The 21,810-nt window shown below is 45.0% G+C and overlaps 1 protein-coding gene and 1 long non-coding RNA gene across 5 annotated transcripts in view; one reads left to right on the top strand and one right to left on the bottom strand.

Moving 5' to 3' along the window:
- The window catches only part of PRDM16 (PR/SET domain 16), a 298,478-nt gene that overhangs the window by 156,939 nt on the left and 119,729 nt on the right, over positions 1 to 21,810 (bottom strand). The gene's annotated exons all lie outside the window — the stretch shown is intronic.
- LOC137461851 (uncharacterized) lies at positions 14,083 to 17,927 on the top strand. The gene is made up of 3 exons (XR_010993509.1): positions 14,083 to 14,553; positions 16,313 to 16,407; positions 17,726 to 17,927. It is a non-coding gene; the product is annotated as an uncharacterized lncRNA (long non-coding RNA).

A 21,810-nucleotide genomic window follows, 5' to 3' on the forward strand; every position in this document is an offset into this window, starting at 1 on the left:
GAAGGATGACACTAAAGGCCTGGAGGGAAAAAAAATCACCAAAAATCACAAAAAAAAAAAAAAAAAAAAAAAAAAAAAAAAAAAAAAGCAGAAAACCCCTTAGGATGGAAGGCACTGACTTCCCTCCCTAGCCCACATCCCAGATGCAGGAAACAAATTCCAAGTGACCCTCTGTGGTGGAGGTCAAGGCGTCGGGGGCTGCCTGCCAGAATGTGCCCGTTGTGGAGGCAGCAGCAGCTCCAGGTGGAGGTGTTTGCTTATGTAAAGTGCCTGGCCAGCTTCCAGCCCCACAGATGCCCAGGAGAAGCTCAGGGATGCAGGAGGAACTCGGTGTTCAGAATCCTGCCATGAGCTGTGTCCCTGTCTGCATCCCCACATTGCCCTCAGCTCCCGCCTGGAGCCTGACCATGAAACAAAAAATGGCCAAGTGACTCAAGGCAACTTGGGTTTGATTTCAGTGGCTTGAGAAATAAGGAAATTCCTACATCCTGAACAACTCCTGAGCCACGAGTCGCCCTCCCTTCAGCACAAACTCTCTCCACCAAAGTCCTGAGCTCAGCCCGCTCCTCGCTCCTCCTTCCTTGGACAGCAGCACAATGATCAAAAATTAAAAATAAAAAATAAAAAAAAAAAAGAGAAAAATATTTTTTGCTGCTTCCCATCCAAGTTTCTGCATAAAACTCTTTTTCAAAATGCACAGGGCAAAGTTCTGCCCTGGAACAGGCAAATAAAAGGGAAATTGAACTGGAGGCAGCTGTGGTCACTTACTCATTCAAGCACGATGGCTCACAGATCATCCCACCCAGCCCCAACAAAAACTTCCTAAATCATCCCCAAAGTTTGAATCACTCTCTCCCTTCCTTTTCTTCCTGTACTCGAGACTCAAATGTGTCTCTTCAAAGGAAACTCACTCCTGGAATCACTGGCGGGCTGGAGCTCCCTGCCCTGGCAGTAGCACCGTGACAGGCCCGTCTCAAAAAGGAAACACATATTTGGCTTTCCATCCTGTAACATTCAGACCTGGAACCCAAAATAAACTGATTTCGTCTCTCTCCTTTCCTTCACATACACTAAGCAGCACCGTTTCCATAGCATGAATCCCTGCCTGCTGAGTTTTTCACACGAATGAAGAAGCCAGGAGCATTGATTCCTCAGAACAGCATCTTCACTCTTGACAAAAACAAACCATCCCACTCGTACCTCGGGCTTATCTGACTCCAGACAAGCTCCCTTTTCCCCTTTTTAATAGGGCCACGTTGGAAATGTCACTGTGTTATCAGGGCAGCTGCTCAGCTATCAGCAGTGGCCGTGGCTGTGCCACGCAGGAGCCCAGCAGGCATCTGCTCTGTTTAACGCTCAGGAAGCTCAGGGCAGGTTTTAAGAAGGATGAAGAGGATGTAATGGAGCCTCTAATGTGTTTGGGTTTCTCCAGTGGAATCCAGTTTTATCAGGAAACAAAGGTCCTGGTGGGATTATCAACAGAAAGAAACCCAGGACCTGTCTGGCTGGGAGGGGGATGTGGGGGTGGTTGTGCCAAGGTGCTTCCTCCCAGCAAAACCAGCAGCACTGGGCTCCTCCAACAAAGCATGTGGAATTCTGTGGGATTTGCAGCACAAGGAAGTGCTTGCCTGATGCTGATTCCCTGGGGAAAGGAAAAAGAAGTCCCAAGCACAATGAAATACAAGAAGAACCAGCAGAAATTCAATGTTATTTGCAAGTGGATCATTAAGAAACCAACAGAGCTCATCCCTGTTCCTCACCCGAGTGTTGCCACACGCTGCCCATGCCAAGGAATCAGAGTCCAAAGCTTTCACTTCCCACCTTCAATATCCCTGCTCCACCCCCAGCTCATCACTCCACAACAGACACACAACAGGAGCAAGAGGAACTAAAAGTGTCAGAAATTTTGTCACAGGCAGATAAGAAGGTTGTAATTGAGAAAGCAGCAATTATTTGTGAGCTTGATCCTTATCTTGTTGGTTTGGGTTTTTTTTTTTAATACCTGATTAATAAAACAATTATAATTGTTACTTAAATTCAAATACCAGCCTGCCTGTTAATCCAGACATCCTGGTCAAGGTATTTCAATCCACTCCAAACAGTGCTTGGCTTCAAGGGCTCTTGATGAGGCCATGAAATAAACATAACCCAGATGTCACAAACAGGGAGCAACAACAGTGCTGAAAACCACAGCTTCTTCCTTTGCTGAAAACCTTTCCTTTTTCCTTTCCAGACAATTGTCACCCTCCAGACCTCAGGGTTGCACCTTTTAGGTGCTCAGAGGCGTCACACCAACCTGTGCCTGTCACAGCAGCCATGCACAGGGTGCCACTGCTGCTCCTGGGGGTGACACTGGGCTGCCTTCAGGATGTGCCCAGGAAGGATGGAGAGGGATTATTTACACGGCCTGGAGTGCCAGGGCAGGGAGAAAGGCTTCAAACTGGCAGAGAGTAGGGTCAGGTGGGGTGTTAGGAGGGAATTCTTCCCTGTGAGGGTGATGAGGGGCTGGGATGGAATTCCCAGAGCAGCTGTGGCTGCCCCTGAATCCCTGGAAGTGTCCAAGGCCAGGTTGGACAGGGCTTGGAGCACCCTGGGATGGTGGGATGTGTCCCTGCCATGGCAGGGGTAGAACTGAATGTTTTTTTAAGGACCCTTCCAACCCAAACGGTTCTGGAATTCTGATTCATCCTCAGCCTGAGCCTGTATCCCCAGCAGAAGCTCCTCTGAGCCCAGCTCACACCTGAGTGGTGGTGGGGGTGTCAGTGGGTTCCCCAGATGATCTCAGAGGGATCTCAGGGGTGTTTCACCCCCCGTGCAGCTCTCAGGGCTCTGTGTGCTCCAGGGGAAGCCGAAGATGAGCCCAGGCCCCCCCTGAGCTCTGCCCTCCTCCCCTTCCTCTTCCGTGCCCCCTCCTGCCATCCCTGCCACCCCCTCACCTCCTCCACAAGCACCAACTAAAAAAGGGAAAGAATGAGAAAGTGAGTACTGCGGGGCTGGCACTGCAGACAATGTCTGTCTTGTGTGAGTAATTTAGCACTATGGCCAGTCAATCTGCTTTCTGGGCCCGATGCCCTGACCCTCTTTAGAGCTGCTCTCTCTCTCCAGCACAGTGTGAAACGTTTCCTTTCACAGCACTGACACTTTGCAGATTGAGACGTCAGGCCTGTCCAACTGCAGCAAATTAGCAATTTTTCTTTTACTAATTGGAAATAAAAATGTTTGCTAAGGGAATAATTTGTAGGAATGCAGTGTTAGGTTTCCGGCTTTTTATAAGGATGCTTTAAACTTTATCCATGTGCACTTTCCTTCTGTTTTGATGCCTTGCACTGTAAATTTTAATAGCTTACTTGACTGTTAACTTTACAGTCTCAGCCTTCCAAAGGATTAAATGAAGTTTTTAATCTATCTTCCTCTCTGAGGCAGCAGGATCTTCTTAAAGCCATGCCCAGCACTGCTCACCCACTTCTCAGCAAGCAGAGAAAGGGGACACAACTGCAAAGGGTTAAAACCCTACACGGGGATGTGGCATCTGGATGAACCTCGGGCAGGCGATTTGTTTGCTGAGCCTTCAGCTCACAGCTCCCAAAGTTCCCTCGGAGAGTGGTGCAGAGAGATGGGCAGCAGACTCAGGAAGGCTTTCCAGCTTTTAATCTGCCAGGAACGGGCAATTCTGTAATTGTGAATCCGTGTTTTGGGGATGTGCTGGGCTCAGGCAGGGAGTGTCTGACCTTCTGTCCCTTCAGCTTTGTGCTAATTCAGCTCTGCACACTCCGTCAGGAAATATCAATACTTTGAGCAGGGTTTGGTGGTGACAGTGAGGTGATTTTTTAACTTTCACATGCAAAAGTAATTAAAAAAAAAAAAAAAAAAGGACTGGCAGCAGCTTGATCTGTTGGATCCTAAAATCCCCGCAGTTCACTTGGCATGCAAATAACAGCCAGGAAATATTCTTCATGTGCAAAAACCCCGAAAGTTCTTCAAGAGAGTAGGATCAGGAAAGAGCCTCCTGGAATCTAGAAAACCCAGATAAGAAACTAGAAGTGAAAACAAACGCCCTTTTGCTGAAATCCAATATTTTAGCCTAATGCCCCTGCAATTCCTGAGGCATGTAATGCCTTCCTGCACGGCACTCCAGTGGTACATTAGCTCCTGTAACAATGCCAGCACATAAAGAGTTACTGTTCTTTCCCCCCTGCACCCCCCACCCCCCCATAAAGCATTTGACAGCCATGCCTAATAATTCTTTCTGGTGTGGTTTTTCTTTTTCTTGATGTCTTTATGTGAATATGAAGCCGGAGTGAAAGGCTTTGGGTGACCCCTGTGAGAGAGAGAAAGTATGAACTACAGAGCAAAAGAGTGAGATATAGACTCCCTGCCGAGCCCTCGGCATCTTCTCTGGCAGCTCACAACTTGGCTTCAGAGGGCCTTTGTGAGGGAAAAAGGACTCTTCTTCACTCAGGCTGTGACAATAGGTGTTTTGTCAGCGAGGGACAGGATAAAAAGCAGGGGGTGGGAGGCGAGATCATCATCGGCCAGGGGCTCGCCTTTGGGGCCTGCAGATGTTGGAAGGAGGATGATTTATTGCTCCAGTGTCCTCAGTGGCATTTGGCCACCTTCCCAGAGCCCAGGCTTGGTGGCTGGGAGGGTGGGAGGCGGGAGAGCAGCACAACGAGACATCTCCAAACCTTCTATGGGCAAAGTGTGCTGGGGGCTGTGGCAGGGGGCACGGCCGGGGCTGGGACAGCACGGAGGGACAGAGCAGCCATTCCCAAAGCTATATATATATTAATTATTATTATATATATATTAAAATAGATCTATTTTAAATTCCCCCAGTCTAGAAAACCCCAGCAAAGAATGGTGCAGGGGTTACCTGGGCATGGACATTCAAAATCCAGGATGGCTTTGTGCTGGGAAAAACCCAACCCAAATTCACACCCAGGGGTTAGCTGGGCATGGACAATCAAATCCCAGGGTGGCTTTGTGCTGGGAAGAACCCAACCCAATTCACCTTGGGCAAAGTGTGCTGGGAGCTGCAGGAGAGGGCATGGCCAGGGCTGGGACAGCCATGGAGGGAATGAGTGATAGAGCAGCCATTCCCAAAGATATCTATTTTTAAATTATTATTTATATATACATTAAAATAGAGCTATTTTAAATTCCCTCAGTCTAGAAAGCCCAGCTACGAGCAGTGCAGGAGTTACCTGGGCATGGACAATCAAATCCCAGGATGGCTTTGGGCTGGGAAAAACCCAACCCAATTCACCACAGGGAGAACCCAACCCAATTCACCATGGGCAAAGTGTACTGGGAGCTGCAGGAGGGGGCATGGCCAGGGCTGAGGCAGCATGGAGGGACAGAGCAGCCATTCCCAAAGTTATATTTTTTTAAATTATTATATATATCTATAATAAAATAGATCTATTTTACATACCCCCATTCTAGAAAGCCCAGCAAAGAGCAGTGCAGGGGACAATCAAATCTCAGGATGACTTTGTACTGGGAAGAACCCAGCCCAAATTTGCCATCGCCATCCCAAACCTCAAATTGAGAAGCTTGGGTGTGGTTTTGGGGTGTGGGCATGCAGGAATGAGTCCTCCACAGCTCCCAAGAGATGTCACTGTATTTCTGCATGGCCATGGCTTCGTTCATTCAACGAAGGAGTGAGCAGAGCAAAGGTGCAAAAATTCCTGTCTGGGCTCTGTCCCTGGCTGGCTGATCCCAAAGCCAATCTGGTTTTTGTGTGAATGGGAGGGAAGGAGGGATCTGGTGCCTCCTGCTCTCTCAGGAACTCCAGAAAGACTTGGAAGCAGCGAAGGAGGATTTATGCAGATCAGCTGAGAAAGGGAGCCACTATTTTCACTATTTTGGATGTCTCTCCATACCTCAAAAAAAAAAAAAAAAAACAACCAAAAAAAAAAACCAAAAAAACCCAGACCTGTTTGAAGTCTGCCCACTGCTCCATATATCCAGTATATTGAAATGTATCCCAGATCACTGAGCCAGGAAATCCTGGATAATTTCCAAGAAGAAGGAATCACAGCCTAGCAAAAATACACACCAAGACAGTGTATTGCCAGCAGTTTGATTTAGGACTTTTGCTCCAGCTCCTTCCTTCTTTTAATACACAGTTTTCCACCACACTTTCTATATAAATACTCTATCCTATGGCTGACAGCCTCTCTTAGTAGATTTATCCATTAGTGGATTTACTAAAAATGTTTTCTACTGAAACAAGGGCAAATACTTCACCTCACCAAAGGACAAATCCAGAGGCTGCATTAAAATCACGCCCAGTAAATCCTAGACAAGATAGATGCCATGGAAAATTTTAGAGTCCCCTTGGACACAAATGCCAGGTAGAAAAATTATTAAAAAATTAGCAAACAAATTCCAAAAGTGGAAGGTGACTGAAAAAGACATGAGAGAAAATGTATCAAACCCCTAAAATGAGGCATAAAGATGTTTAATAAAGAAGTGAAGAGCCCTATTTGTCTCAGCTGCCAGGACCCACCAGCACCTCTTAGGAGTGAAATCTCCAAATGCTTTCCTAAGTTCCAGACACACTTTCCTGCATGTGCTCAAAACTGTTATAGCCATTTACAGAAGGAAGTGAAGCATTCAGAGGATAAGTGACACGTCCAAGGTCACACACAGAGTCAACTGCAGAGTCAACAGAAGAGCAAGGAGAGCTTTGCCGAAAATCCCTTGGCTTTGACTGCCAGACAATGGCTCCCCCTCCCACGTAATCAACCAGTTATGGAAAGGCATAAATGCATATTTGCAGGGCTAAATATGTTCACTTGAGAATAAAAATGTTTGGGTGATTATCTATAAATTATCTGACATTCTCCAGACCGCTCCGGTTTGGAAGCTGGATAGAAATTTGATGAATTACAAGCACGACACAAATGTTAGAGGAGAAGCTTTGCTTTGACTGTTTCTCTAGGTCTCTGCAAAAAAAAGAAAAACAAAAAAAACAACAAAAAAAAAAACCAAAAAAAAAACCCACAAAAAAAAACAAAAACAAAAAAAAAGAACAAAAAAAAACCCCTGGAAGAATGGCAGGGATACACCAAAAATACAACCTCCATGGAGCTGAGTTTCCAAAACATCTCAAATTATTATTTCTCTGATTTCAGATTGTTTATCACTATTGGCATTTAATATTACACTACTGATCTTGCCACAGAATGATTTTTTTTTAAGTAAAGCAATAACCACAAAGTATGAGCAAAAAAAAAAATCTATCTTAGAGGCAAAATAAATTTCCTCTGGACTTTCACAGGCTGTCAGATCCCAAATATCTCCCATTTCCCGATGACATTATTAATGCTGGTCTAGGAACTCTTCCATAGTTTGGGAGCCGTAATTAAAATAACTGAGCTGCTTTTTTCATTTCCGTTTTTTCTGGCTGTGTTTGTCCATGCTCTTACACACCCAGATTCTCCTTAATTGTGGCAGCAAACCCTTTACTCTCCGTGATGTTGAGCTCTCCAGCTCCTGAGGGATGTCATGGGACTGGAAGCAGAATTTATGTCAAACTCCCCTGCGAGGGAACGCGCTGCTAAAAGCTGGCTTTGTCTCGTTTGTACTTTTTTTTTACTAGGCAGTGTTTGGGCTATAGACATGGATAATTCTGCATCTTGAATGCTTTGCACCAAATTGCCACATCAGCACTAAATACCTCCACTTAATTTTTCATTTGGACCCGATGAAACATTTTTTCCCATGGAAGGAAAAGTCTGGTCTTTGTGATCGTGGCACTGCCAGCCCAAGTTACAGTAAAGGTTAATCACAAACAAGAGACAAGTAAAGTAGACAAAGAGCATCATACACTTCACTTTTCAATGGATGTTTTCATAAATGTATGAATAATTTAAATTATCATTGCCGAGTATTTATTCGAGTGTTTCAGGGGAAAAAAATGCCTCCTCTTTTTTTTTTCTTTTTCCCCTCCTTGATTCTTTTCATTTCTGTCTCATCTCTTTTATGTGCTGCATCGGCTGTTTTCTTGCCATCTGAATCAGTTTTTTGGAAGGAACAATGGGATGTATGAGGGCTGAGGGGGCAGTGGAAGAATACAGCCCTTGTTGTACACTCTGTGACTTGACATTGATTAATGAGGGTGCGGACATGGGCAGAATTTGATAGAGAGAGAAGGGGAAATTGGAGGACCTGAGGGCACCAGAAGGAGGAGGGCAAGGAGATGACAGAGAGGACCAGAAGGATGGCAGTGGCTGCACAGCGAGTGGCGGAAGTCACCCCACGCAGGACCAGAGATCTGGAAAGGGGAAGAGACACTTCCATGGCAGGAGAGCATCCCCTCACAGTGACAGGGGCATTTCAGGGGGCATCTCCCACCTCTCCAGGGTTATCCTGCACAGCAAGACCGGCTGTGTCAACGTAACCCTTTCTCATTTTGCCCCAAAAATGCTGTTTGAAACACCTTCCTCTCTTCTTCCCCTCATTCCTGGGTCTCCACTCCGTTGGTTTAACTCCAAAACATGAAAACACAGAGGTTACAACTTTCCTGCAGAAACTTGAAACCCTGTGCTGAAACAACCCTGAGATCCAGACCTTGTGGATGCAGGGGAGGGATGGATTGGTAGCACTTTGGAGAGAGAAAAGTCTTCTAAATCCTGTTTTTCAGTTGGATGGCTCTTATTTTCTCATGTGAATAAGTCAGAAGAAGTGATGCTGGTCAGAAAACAGTTTGCACACTGATAAACCAGAGCTGTTTCAGGAAAGTTGAAAGTTTGGTGTGGTTCTTAATTGACTTTTTTAAAAAACCACCTTGCCCCTTCAGAAGCTGAGGCCCAAAATGAGCCTAATCAGTTGGTGAAGTTGGAGAAGAACAACGTGTTCCTTGCTGGGTGGTTTGGGTTTAACAAAGCCAACAGGTTCTCTTTACTTGTATTAAACTGAAAAAAAGTTTGCTGTAAAATAGAAAAATTCAGAAAGAAGAACAATAACAAGTGAGTGCCATCCTTTAGGATCCAGTTCCTGGAGTAATCCAGAAAAAGATGGAGAGAAACTTTTTACAAAAACATCTAGTGACAAGACAAGGGAGGATGGCTTCAAACTGACAGAGAGTGAGTTTGGATTAGAGATGAGGAAGAAAATCTTCCCTGTGAGGGTGGTGAGGCACTGGAACAGGGAAGTGATGGCTGGCCCATCCCTGGAAGTGTCCAAAGCCAGGTTGGATGGGGTTTGGAGTAACCTGGGACAGTGGAAGCTGTCCCTACCCATGGCAGGGGTGGAATGAGATGAGTTTTAAGGTCCCTTCAAACCCTTCTGGGTCTTTCTCACCCTGCTCCAGGACTGACTGTGGGTCTTCCCTGCTGCTGGTTTGCTGAGCTGGGCACTGCAGGGGTTAAGCTCAGGACACACAAGGTGAGCCACATTTCTCTTTCCAGCATGGGGGCACAGTGGGTTTGCTGCTTCTGGTCCTTCAAGGTGCACCTGAATAGCCCTGAACCAGGAATTCTTAGGTCTGGCTGGCAGGACCTGCCCTCTGCATGGAAAGATCAAAGCTGCTGGCTCAGACAGGTCCCCAAAGTGCTCAAAAGCCACCTGAAAGCTTCACAGTGCCCTGTGTGAGGTGTCAGGAGCAGGGGAACCACCACAGCTGCTCTGGCAGGGAATTACAGCAAGTTTGGGACCCCAGTAAAGACAGGACCTAGGGTACAGGTTGGAATTATTGCTATTAAAAGCATCACTATAATCCTCCTGGTCAGAAATCTTTACAAACCCCACTTTTGATGAAACCTGGCAATGAAGCTGCATTTTCAGAAATTTCAACCAGAAGGAGAGAGAGAGAATTCACCCAAACCAGCCCATTCTCAGACTCAAATTCAAATTGTTTTGCCTCTCTGCAGTGCCCCAGATAAATTTGATATCTGCCAGCCCATGGACTGTTCATGTGCTAATCCCACTCAGACCCTCATTCAGGGCTGGTCTCTTTTGCATAAAACATTAAATGTTGGTTTGAGGGGACAGTTGTCCCTACCCCCTGTGCGGGATCTCTCCCCACCAGCCTCTGGCCGCTCCAACCCTGTCTCATTTTCCCAGAGTGAAAGATCCTGGCTCTGCTGTGTGTGAATATAAAAGGAACACAGAAAAGTCTCACTGATGAGCACAGAATCTGCTCCCTGTCTCCCCTCTGTCCTGAGCACCACCAGCTTTAATTCCTCACCCAAACAGCACCACAAAAACCCTTCTCCTGGCTTAGGTTCACGCAACTTGGTTGGGATTTCTGGGTGCGGAGGCAAAAGCAACACCCTGTCCCCCAACATCTGGCTGAGAACAAGGTCTCAGACTTTTTCTCTGAGCAGACTCTTCCAGCCTTCCCCTTTCTCCCTCCTCTTTGCATCCAAGACAAGCGGCCCAGTGATCACCTGCAATGGCAGCCCCAGAGGGTGACCTGAGCCCTAGAGCTACTGCTGGAACAAATGAGAGAGCTTAACTAGAGCAAGACTGGCATAAAAAGGAAAGGGGAAAAAAGAGAGGAACAAAGATTCCGTCCAATTTGCTCTTTTGGGCATTGTAAAAACTGGCCTGTTTCCCAGTATATCACTCTGCCATTGAATAAGGTCAATTGCAGAGCAGTTCTTCAGTCATCCTGATGGGTTTTCATGAGAAAGTGAATGGAGTGCAAATTAGCCAAAGTCGTCACAAGCTTTTTTACTGTCACTCCAAGCCTGACAGTCCAAAGGAAAATGAGGATTAATAAATCTAACGAACTTTCTCCATTATCCAAGCCAGGTTAGGAAACTATTTATTGTCTCTCTTTTTCTGTGTTTCATCCATTTCGCCTACTGTGGTGAAGCATTTGGAGAAGAAAGGAACAACAGCCGCACGCACACACACGCTCACACACACCCCCAGAGCTCAGCCCCTCCAGAGCCCAGCACAGCCATGGCCACAGCACAAAATAAAGGCACTGCCAGCAAGGAAATCAAGTTTTTAAAATAACTCTGCCTCGTACGCACCGTGTAGTTTTAGATGAATCCTCGTAATTGCTCATTCCCGTTAATTAATATGTGCTCAGTGTGTTGAACATAAATATTTTATGGGAGAAGGAAGGGCTGCTAGCAAAGCTTTAAAATTACCTTTTTCTGAGGGCAGAAAATTAGTTTCAAGTTAAAGGGTTAGTTTCAAGTGAAAAGGAAAAGTTTCTTGACAATTATATCCATGTGTAAAGTGGATTTTAGTGCAGCTTCAGTAATTTTTTTTAAGTAGCTATTGAAAGGGCACAAATCTTTCCTAGTTTATAAAAAATAATTTGTATTTGAGTAGCTTTTAAAACTTGCTTAACTTAGAGCACTGCCTGAAGCATTCCCTGAGAACAGGAAATCACACAGAAGGGATGCAAAGGCCTCTAGGAACCATTTAGGCTTTTTGGGTTGGAAGTTTAAGTCTGTGTGTCTATTTCTGCAGATATTTATGGATTTAAGTCAGGCTAATGAGAATCTGTCCAAGTTCACAGCTGGACAACACGTTACCCATTAAACTCCTATACGCTGGGATTCCTACATAATTTTCCTTCAACATTCCCAAAGTCCTTGAAAACTTCCCTGAACAAGGCCTTGTGCTGCCTGAAAATAGATGTTTGAGCTGTCAGAATTCTTGTTTTCAGCCCAAATTAAAGCCATTTCCCATTTGCAGTAAAACAGGTGGAGAAAAGGAAACAAAGGGATCAGTCCCTTGCTCCTGTCCTTTGAAAAAATGCCTGAGAGGAGACCAGCACAAATTGCAGGATTCTACTGTAATTTCAGCTAAAAGTGATCAACCCCCCCCCCCCCGATTTCTAAGGATTGGGAATACAGGAATGGTGGGAGCAAGAAAAACATACAATATACAAAATTTGGCACCTGGATCCTCATTAAAACCCCCCTGATATTGTGAACAAGGACAAAGATGATGAGGGAACATTGAACTGCTCACACAAAACCAGCTATGGTTTTTGAAAACTAAAATGCTGAGCTTCAACACTGGCTGCAGCCGAAAATGATCCCATTTTCCCTCTTTCATCAATGAAAACTTATTTCAAATCCTGCTTCATGTTGGTGCTGACAATAAGTTATTCCTCTCCCAGCAAAATCTCCTAAAATTTGTCCATTAATAACCAGGAAAAATTCAATAGACAAAACAGAAGGTTTTATTTTGGGAGCTACTCAGAAAAAAAAAAAAAAAAAAAAAAAAAAAGCTTTAATTTCTTTCATCTTTCTTTGACACAATAAAAATCATAGCAAAAAAATAATCATTAAATACCTGTTTGGTATTTAATCCTCGTGGCTGCAGTGGATGACAAGCCAGAGAAAAGCCAACTTCAAGAGCTTGTTTCAACACTTTGTTTTCAGCTTTTCTGTAGAGACACTCACCAGAATAAATTCCACCTGAGGAAGCTCATGCCCCTGTCTGAGTAACCGAAGAAAAATTGTTGAGCATTCAGAGCAATCTGGGCTTTGTTGAGATTTCCCTTCTCCTACTTTTACAGTCACTTGTCATTCCGTTTAATAAGAGAGAAAACTTTCCTGACCAGCTAAATTATGCCATTCAAGACGTTAAGGAAAATACACATACCCTGAAGTAAAGGCAAAATTATGCTGCAATCATCAAATCAGCCTTCTCTTCTTTATCCCATCTGTATATTCTCCTTGGAAAAGCTGGAGCAGGGGCTCCACGAGCAGCACAGCCCTACCTGCCTGCCGCTGCAATTGCTGGTATTTTAATCTCATCAAAGAATCTGAGTTTTTCTTCCTGCTGTTTTGACTTTGCTGTCTCTTAGCCCTGTCACATTCACTAGTTTTGAATAAGTGCAGAACTTGCATTTACAGAATTTGCAATCTGTGAGATTGTTTAAGTGATTTATCAAATACTTTGATTGAACACTTATTGCTGCTCCAGTTCTGAATCTCATTTAAATTGACTGGGCTTGACATAAGCCTTTGGAGTGAACACAGAAGTGAGTCCAGGCTCTGGAAGGTACAGCACGAAGGGGAAAAAGTTCCACCTCCAGCCCCAGCGCTTCTGGAATTATGGTCTGATAAAATCAGTGTTCTCTATTCCTTATTAAGCATTTTATGTCTGAGAAAACCAGAGTCAGATGGGCTTTATCTTATTGGTGATACAGCACAACAGCTCTGAAAGTTTGTTTAGAAAACACAGAGCACCCCATAGGGTTCTAAACCAGAAAATTTGGATTTTCTCTCAGGGGAGATGAAGGGCACAGACCTTTGGCAGGCTCTGTTCAGCCACAACCACATCACTTGAGTCCAAGTTAAAATCACTTTGCACTCACAGACAACCCTCAAACCAAAGAAAGGCTGTAAGTTCTGAAATACCTAAAACATAAAAAAAAAAAAAAGTGATTTTTTTTGTCATCAGATGGATGATGCACCTCTGAGGGATGATAAGCAAATTTGGGGCAAATGGATTTGAAGGCCTACAGAGACAACACCCAAAGAGAAGCAGCAAAACTCTTCCAAATTAGAGCTCAACACAACCCAGACACCACTGGAAGGCTCAAGGCCTTCTGCTCCATGGAGGCATTTAAATTCAATAATTTGTGTATTAAATTAATGCAATTCCCTCTTTTTTTCCTGGGTTTGTGTAGAACAAACACATTCTCCAAGACCATGTGCTGCCTGCCACATCCCTTTCCATGGGAGAACCACTTAGAAACAAAACTCAGCCATGATTAAAAGCACAGGAGTGCTGGAATAAATCACAAATTACACAGAGAGGAGGGCCAGAGGCAGGGCGGATTCCAAGCACCTGGGAGGTGATCAGGTACAGTGTTCACTGTGAGTAACAAGCAGAGGTAGAAGGAATGAAGAAGATTTGTTTCGGCCCATCAGAGATTAAATGAAATTCTCCTGCAGCACAACGGTCCCGAGGCTTTCTTGCTAAATCTGTTGTCTTTCAGGCTCATGGCATTTTCAATGCTTCCTCCAAACTCATGTGGGATAATGCACTCCCAAAAAGTAGGCTCTAGGTATGCACATTCTTAAAATCAACCACTCAACACGCATCCAAATAAAAGTGAGCTTTCCTCCCCATTTTCCCCAAGAAAGGAAGCTCAGAGCCCTTTTATGCATTGTGAATGGCCCACCTAATTTAGACTGAATTATACCCTAACCTTCATTTCCCCTTTACTTCTTTGCTCCATTCAGCAGTTTCTGACTTCAGCTAATTCACTAACAATCCCAGCTGGTCCTTCCCAGCTCCCAGTTCTTTAGCACATTGTCCAAGGAAACTATGTGCTCCCATCTACACTGGTATTCCACTCTCCAATTAACCTACTGCTGAGAGGCTTTACCCCTTTCCACCATCCATTCCTCTGCACAGACTTTTTTTTTTTTTTTTAACCTTTTACTTCTTGAATTAAAGTGCAGGAGATCCCTTCCAGGTGAGAAGGTGTTAAATTTATTTGCTGAAGTTTACTCAGGAAGACACGACCCAGGATGGGGGTGAGAGCCTTGAAAGAAAACCCTGCTTGATCTCCAGCGCTTTTCAAAGCTGAGTGTTAAGGAGCAGATGTTTAAGGTAGAAGTAAACAAATAACAAAAGAATTTCCACACTTGCTCTGTGACAGGCGTGTGCTTGTTCTGGGCACTGAACCCTGGCAGAGGAGCCAGCTCAGCCAGAGGTGTGCCTGGGGTTTGATCCACACACAGATGGCACTGCTGGAGACACGGGCATGGATTTGGGTTGTCCTTCTTTACAGATAACCAGCTGAATTTTGTGTCACACACTTCTAACTTGGGTGGCTGCAGAGGGAAGGCCTGTAGCCCTGGAGGACTCCTCACTGGAAGAGTTTTGCCATGTCTGCAAGAGAGAAGCTTTGACCTATTCCACTGATGACCTTATCTATAAATACATATTTATTGATATAAAACTTTCATTTTGCTGGATTAGGAGCAGAGATGAGCCAAATAATTTGGGTGCCTGATCACATTTGTACAAATAGAACAAACCAGCCAGAAATTGTTCTGCCATTTCGGGAGCCAGCTCAGCCAGAGGTGTGCCTGGGGTTTGATCCACACACAGATGGCACTGCTGGAGACATGGGCATGGATTTGGGTTGTCCTTCTTTACAGATAACCAGCTGAATTTTGTGTCACACACTTCTAACTTGGGTGGCTGCAGAGGGAAGGCCTGTAGCCCTGGAGGACTCCTCACTGGAAGAGTTTTGCCATGTCTGCAAGAGAGAAGCTTTGACCTATTCCACTGATGACCTTATCTATAAATACATATTTATTGATATAAAACTTTCATTTTGCTGGATTAGGAGCAGAGATGAGCCAAATAATTTGGGTGCCTGATCACATTTGTACAAATAGAACAAACCAGCCAGAAATTGTTCTGCCATTTCGGGAGCCAGCTCAGCCAGAGATGTGCCTGGGGTTTGATCCACACACAGGTGGCACTGCTGGAGACACGGGCATGGATTTGGGTTGTCCTTCTTTACAGATAACCAGCTGAATTTTGTGTCACACAGTTCTAACTTGGGTGGCTGCAGAGGGAAGGCCTGTGGGCCTGCAGGGCTCCTCACTCTGAGAGTTTTGCCATGTCTGCAGGACAGAAGCCTTGATACATGTTACATACCTATTCCACTGATTACTTTATCTATAAATATATATTTATAGATATCAACCTTTAGTTTTATCTGATCAGGAACAGAGATGAGCCAAATAATTTGGGTGCCTGATCACATTTGTACAAATCAAACAAACCAGCCAGAAATTGTTCTGCCATTTTGGGATAAAGCCAAGGCTTCAACATCATGGAGTTCCTACCCAACAGCATTTTACACCTGGAATTCCCACAGCAAATGTTAATAAATCTCTCTGGATTCAGACTGGAGCCTTGTCTCTCTAACAGCGAGGGCCTGCACATCACCCCTGCTGATAAAAAGTGTCTCCCTCTTTCCCTAAAACCCAAAAACTCTTTCCTTGATTAAGACCACATTTTAGAAGACCTGAACTTCCATGTTTGCTTCCTGAAATCCATTTAACATTTCCCTCTCTCCCACCATGCCAATTGGCTTCTTCCTTGGTAAATGGCTTGGATCTCATCATTGACAAGATCCCAGATAAAACAAAGACATGGGAAAATGTAATTACTGGCTATTAAATGCAAAATTCCCCCAGTTCCTCCTTTTCTTGTACATTTGTTTAGAAGCAAGTGAGCATAACAACAGCCCCGTGCTCAGAAAGTGGGTCTGGGAATCAGGCAGTGAGAAAGTCAATATGGAGCAGTGTGTCCATTTGTTTTGATTTATCTCACTAACTTCAATTGACAGTTAATTCATCAGAGGAGGAAAATGCCAGTCTAGTGAAAACACAACTCGTGATGGAGAGAGAACCGAGTGGAAAACACAGAGTGTGGATAATACAGGTAATAAATTAAAGGATACAGTATCAGTATTTTATCATTCCCACTCTGGATTTGCTATATCCCGACTCTTGCCAATTACAATTTATAGTGAGCAGTAAATTTACACTGATTTATTTCACACACACACACACACACACACACACACACACCCTTTACAAAATGAGGTGACTTTGGAAAACAGGAGAAGACAGGGAAAGGAGTGCCTTTGGCTCAAATCCCTAAATCTGAAATTTCCAGCAGCAACTACAAACCCTTGTAACAAACCACAGGCGGGATGAGAATTTACACTGAGAACGTTGGCCTGGATTTAAAATCCACACCAGTGCAGGGGGTGGGGATGCAGTGGGAGCCTCACATATCCCTGTGGCCTGATCCATGGTCTGCCCAGCCTCACAAGGCTGGGTATCCCCCCTTACCCAGGGAAATGCTCCAGGTGTTCCCTGGTTTTTATTCCCTGATTTTTATTCCCCCTGACCCCACAGCTCCTCCCTTAGAGTCATTTGTTATCACCCAGCAACATTTCATTTCTCCCTCTCAGGGGATTTTTGCCTTCAATGCCCCTCTCTCACAAAAGATGTTATTCAGGTTGATATTTGCCTGACTTTAGGACATCAGTGACAATAAAAGCTGGAGATGGGATTAGGGGAGGCTGTGAGAGCCTGGCCAGGTCCACTGTGTTCACCTCACACCCCCCCAGTGCCCAGAGCCACCAGGTAAGAGACATCAGACAAAATATCCCTGCTGGGATGAATATAAGAATTTATTTTACTCACACCATCCCCATTCTCTCTGAACCTCCTGATCTCCTGTGTCTCTGTGTTCTCCTCTGTTTCACTACAAAAACCAGAACTTGCTTGTACTTCATTTAAACACTTTTCCCAGTAGTTTCCTCAAATGCTCCTGTACAAGGATCCTGTTTGTTCTTAGACAACAATCCCAGTTTGAAGTTCAGTCTTGCATGGATGCAACTTGGATCATTCCACCCCTGCATATTCTGAATTAAATGACCTCGTGTTTATTTGAATGGAAGTTAACCTGTGATCTTTTTGGTCCATTCACTGAGTTTTGCAGGGCTACTGAACATTTTGGGCACCATCCCTGATGCTGAGCTTCCGTCTGGGAAGTGCTGCTCCTCCACACAGCAGCAAATCCCAATTTCTGCTCCAAAGAACACAGACAGCTCAATAAGGAGCTAAACTTCCTGCCTTTTTTTTTTTTTTTTTTTTTTTTTTCTTAAATCACCTTCTATGCTTATTAAAGCCCAAGCACAGCTGCAGGGGACTAGAAGAAATTAAGCTTCTTTCTGTCCATTTCCCAGGAAACTGGACAAGAGCCAAAAATAATCTGTCCTGGTTGAAGCATCTGCATTTTGCCTCCACAACTCTCCAGAAAGGCACCATCTCCATCTCCCTGCCATGCTGCTGAAATTCATTTTGGAGATGATAAAACCACTTAGGAATAGCAAAAGATTCTTCACTTCTGAGGGTGGGAGTGTCCATAAATCAAGGTTTGGGACAATGGTTCAGTTGGTGTTTAAGAGATGAGCTGTCCTCACTTTTGGTTTCAGCACGATTAAATTTGGTGCACTGTTACCAACAGTGCAGCATTTTGGTTTGTTAGGCTAAAAAAGGGATTAAACACAACCACCAAAAAAAAGATTGCATCAACTTTAAAAATCCTACACCTTTCATATTACTGGCTAAAGGCTGCAAAGGCACCAAATTGGGGTAGGATAGAGGAGAGAGAAAGGAATCACAGCCTGAACTTTCACCCAAATCTCTAAATTAAATCACAAGTCTCAAAAAGGTTTAGAGAAGTCTGGATACTTCTGTTTTGTTCACAAGGCACTGCATTGAGGGGGGGTTATTGCTCAGAAAGAAAAATATCAATTATTGCAGTAGGATTTATTGGTATGTATGGGCCCATAGGCTCAAATGCCAGGCTGGTCCAGTGAATGGGGTGAACTCCTTAAAACACCTAAAAATTATATAGGTGTTTTATTATATAGGCACCTGATTTTATACTGTACAGGTATTCCTCCTTAAAACACCTAAAAATTAGGTACGCTCTTTTATCATATAGGTACATGATTTTATACTCTACAGGTATTCCTCCTTAAAATACCTAAAAATTAGGTATACTGTTTTATCATATAGGTACATTATTTTATACTCTACAGGTATTCCTCCTTAAAATACCTAAAAATTAGGTATACTGTTTTATCATATAGGTACATGATTTTATGCTATCCTTAAAACACCTAAAAATTATGTATACTGTTTTATTATATAGGTACATGATTTTATACTGTACAGGTAGAACTCCTTAAAACACCTAAAAACCTTAAAATCATTTCAAAATGTTGATCTTTTATCTGCACCCATTTCTAAACAACCTGTGTTTTTTTGTTCAGCGTCACCTGACAGTGCAACACCCATTTCAAGCTGGCTCCACAGCACATTTTTCACTTAGTGCTGCCACACCCCCACCTGCAGCACCTTCCTTGCTTTCCAGCAAAATGTTTGGAAACATTTGGAATGTTCGGAAACATTCCAAAATGTTCTGATATACAAAAAGTCCAAATAAAATGCTAGAGGTGCAAGCTCTGCTCGTTTTAGATGGGGATGTTTCTGCTCCCTGGCTGGGCCCAGCAGTTCCAGCAGGATTCCCACCCTGCCAGGGGACACAAGGCACCACCACAGCCCCAGCAAGAACCAAAATCCCTGGGGCTGCACCGAATTCTCCCGCTGCAAAAACTTTTTAGTCACTCCAAGGAATGAAACACCATGATCCAAGTTTGATGGATAAGGATTTCCCCCACTCAGCTGAGCAGGCTGTGATTTGACAGTAAAGTTTCCAAGTTGTTAAATAACCTTTTCCTTTATTACAAAAAAAGATGAAAGAAGCTAAAAGGTGTAAGCAGGAAAACAGAACCTGACTTTTTATGGTGTTTAGGGGTGGAATTATCCAGTCCCACTAAAGCTGCCAGGAAATTCACCCCAACTGCAGCTATCAACTCTCCCCTCCTTCAAGAGACAAATATTTTATTCCCCTCCTCACAGCGATTCCTTTAGACTGTGGCTGTTGTCAGCTACAGGAGAATCATGGCTTTCCTGTTGGGATCTTTGACACTTGTCAAGTTCAGTTCAAAAAATTTCCCCTCTTGCGGCGTTAAAATCACACAAGAAAAGTCCTGCTGCTCTGCTGCACCGAAACACTTTGGATGTAGCCCAGTTTTTACAATTTGCTTTGAATCAATAAATTGGATTTAAATTTGCCTTATTAACTGTTCTGGAGGAGCTGAGCCTGTTCCCTTCCCTGCCCTGCCTGAGGACAGACACAGAGCCCTTGGAAAGGACTGGGGACACTGCTCAGTCCTGCTACTCTCTGCCTCGAGACAGGAGGTTTATCCAGCTCCTCACATCACTCTTCTTTTCCAAACATTTGGCTGTGGTGGCTCTCCCCCCTCCTTTCCCTTCCCCTTGCTCCAAGTTTAAGGCAGTTCAGCACTTACGGTCATTTACAGCTTACATCCCAGCAAATCCAGAAGGTGTCTGATGAAAAAGAGGGACTAGCCAAGCATCTTAATCCCCCTGTTCATTCATGCTCTCTGTAATGTTCTTTCAGGCCTCTGCTGAGAGACTAGGCTGAAATGAAGGCTGATAAATTAGTCTGGAGGGAAACAAGGCAGATTCTGCTTGTAAAAGGTCATTCCAACTTTGTTCTGGGTGAGGGTTTATCTTGACTGCAGCTGCGACAGACAATGGCCGGGGCCTAAACGGCAGAAATCCAAGCTCTGCTCACGAAATTACTGTGCTGATAAGGGAGAATGGGCTTCAGGGAGATCTAAATGGGAAAAGGGAGGTGGGGGACAAGGGTGAGATGTAGGTATTTTTGAACAGGATGGAGCAGGGATGGCACAACGAGATGTACGATTAAAGCAGGGCGCTGTCCCAAAGGGAAGGAGCACATGGCTGCCTGAGCAGAGCCAAAGGCAGGAAAAACCTCTTGTGTGTGCTGAGGGAAAGGTCTCAGTGCTACATGGGCATGAAGGGGCTGAACAAGGCAGGTGATAAAATACACCAGACACAGAGGTGGCTCTGAAAGGTCAGGGCTGCACCGCTCAGGGTGCAGGCATCACTTCCAGGACATGCAGGGATTTATTCCCCCAGCAACACGTGGCCAAGAGCAGCCAAAATAAACCCCAGTAAGGCGAGTGCAGGAGCAGGACACTGGGTGAGAGCATTCCTCAGTGGAAAACTCTACTTTCTTTAATAACTTTTTGTGCCTTTCTGGGCAAAGCGAGTAAATGATGGCGAGTTGTGATGAGCCACCCTCCAGTCTGTGCTTCTCACAGAGTCCCCTGAGAGATGTCCCCTTTATGGACACATCCCACTGGAACCTGCACATCCCCAGCACTGCAGACACCCCAAAGGGTCACAGCCCACTGTCACCTCTCTGGAACCTGATTCCAGCTCCACTCAGGCCTGGAGCTGAGACCCCCCTACCCGCAGCCCTGGGATCAGCAGAGGATGGACATGGAGCTGCTGGAGAGAGTCCAGAGGAGGCTCCAGGGTGATCAGAGGGATGAAGCAGCTCTGCTGGGACAGAGTTGGGATTGTCCAGCCTGGAGAGCAGAAGGTGACCTAATTGTGGCCTTCCAGCACCCTGGAGGGAGCCAACAAAAGGATGGAGAAAAACTATTTACAAAGGCCTGGAGTGAAAGGACGAGGGGGAATGGCTTCAAACTGACAGAGTAGGGTTAGATTAGAGATTAGGAAAAAAATTCCTCCCTGTGAGGGTGTTGAGGCCCTGGTACAGGCTGCCCAGAGCAGCTGTGGCTGCCCCTGGATCCCTGAAGTGCCCAAGGTCAGGCTGGATGGGGCTTGGAGCAGCCTGGGACAGCGAAAGATGTCCCTGTCCATGGCAGGGGGTGAAGTGAGGTGGGTTTTAAGGTCCCTTCCAACCCTTCCTAGGATTCAATGATTTTGTTGTCTGTTTGCTTTGAGGACAGAGGGGACCAGGCAATCAGGAAAGCTGCACAAACCAGCCAAGGAGGGGATTTTACAGGGATGCCTCACAAAGCAGCTGGGCCCCAGTGACAACCTGAGAAAGAGAGCCCATGAGTGGGAATAACTCTTCCAAAGACACCTCCATGCTCTGGAAACGCTCCTTCCACCCCAAGAGCCAATTCCCCACCTTGCCTGGCCCCAGGCCCTCCTCCTGCAACTGTGATTCTTCCATTCCTGTTTCTAAAAATGACTCAGTTTCATACCCTCTCTGGCTAAGCAGCCCTTGTTTTGCAAAGCTGAGCTCTCTCAGTACCGGGACTGCCCTGTTTTGCACAGATCCCAGCAGTTTGCTGGGACGGAATACATGGAAAGAGGAATGATGAGCGCACAG

The sequence above is a fragment of the Anomalospiza imberbis genome, chromosome 23, assembly GCF_031753505.1.
Source record: "Anomalospiza imberbis isolate Cuckoo-Finch-1a 21T00152 chromosome 23, ASM3175350v1, whole genome shotgun sequence".
Classification (NCBI taxonomy): domain Eukaryota; kingdom Metazoa; phylum Chordata; class Aves; order Passeriformes; family Viduidae; genus Anomalospiza; species Anomalospiza imberbis.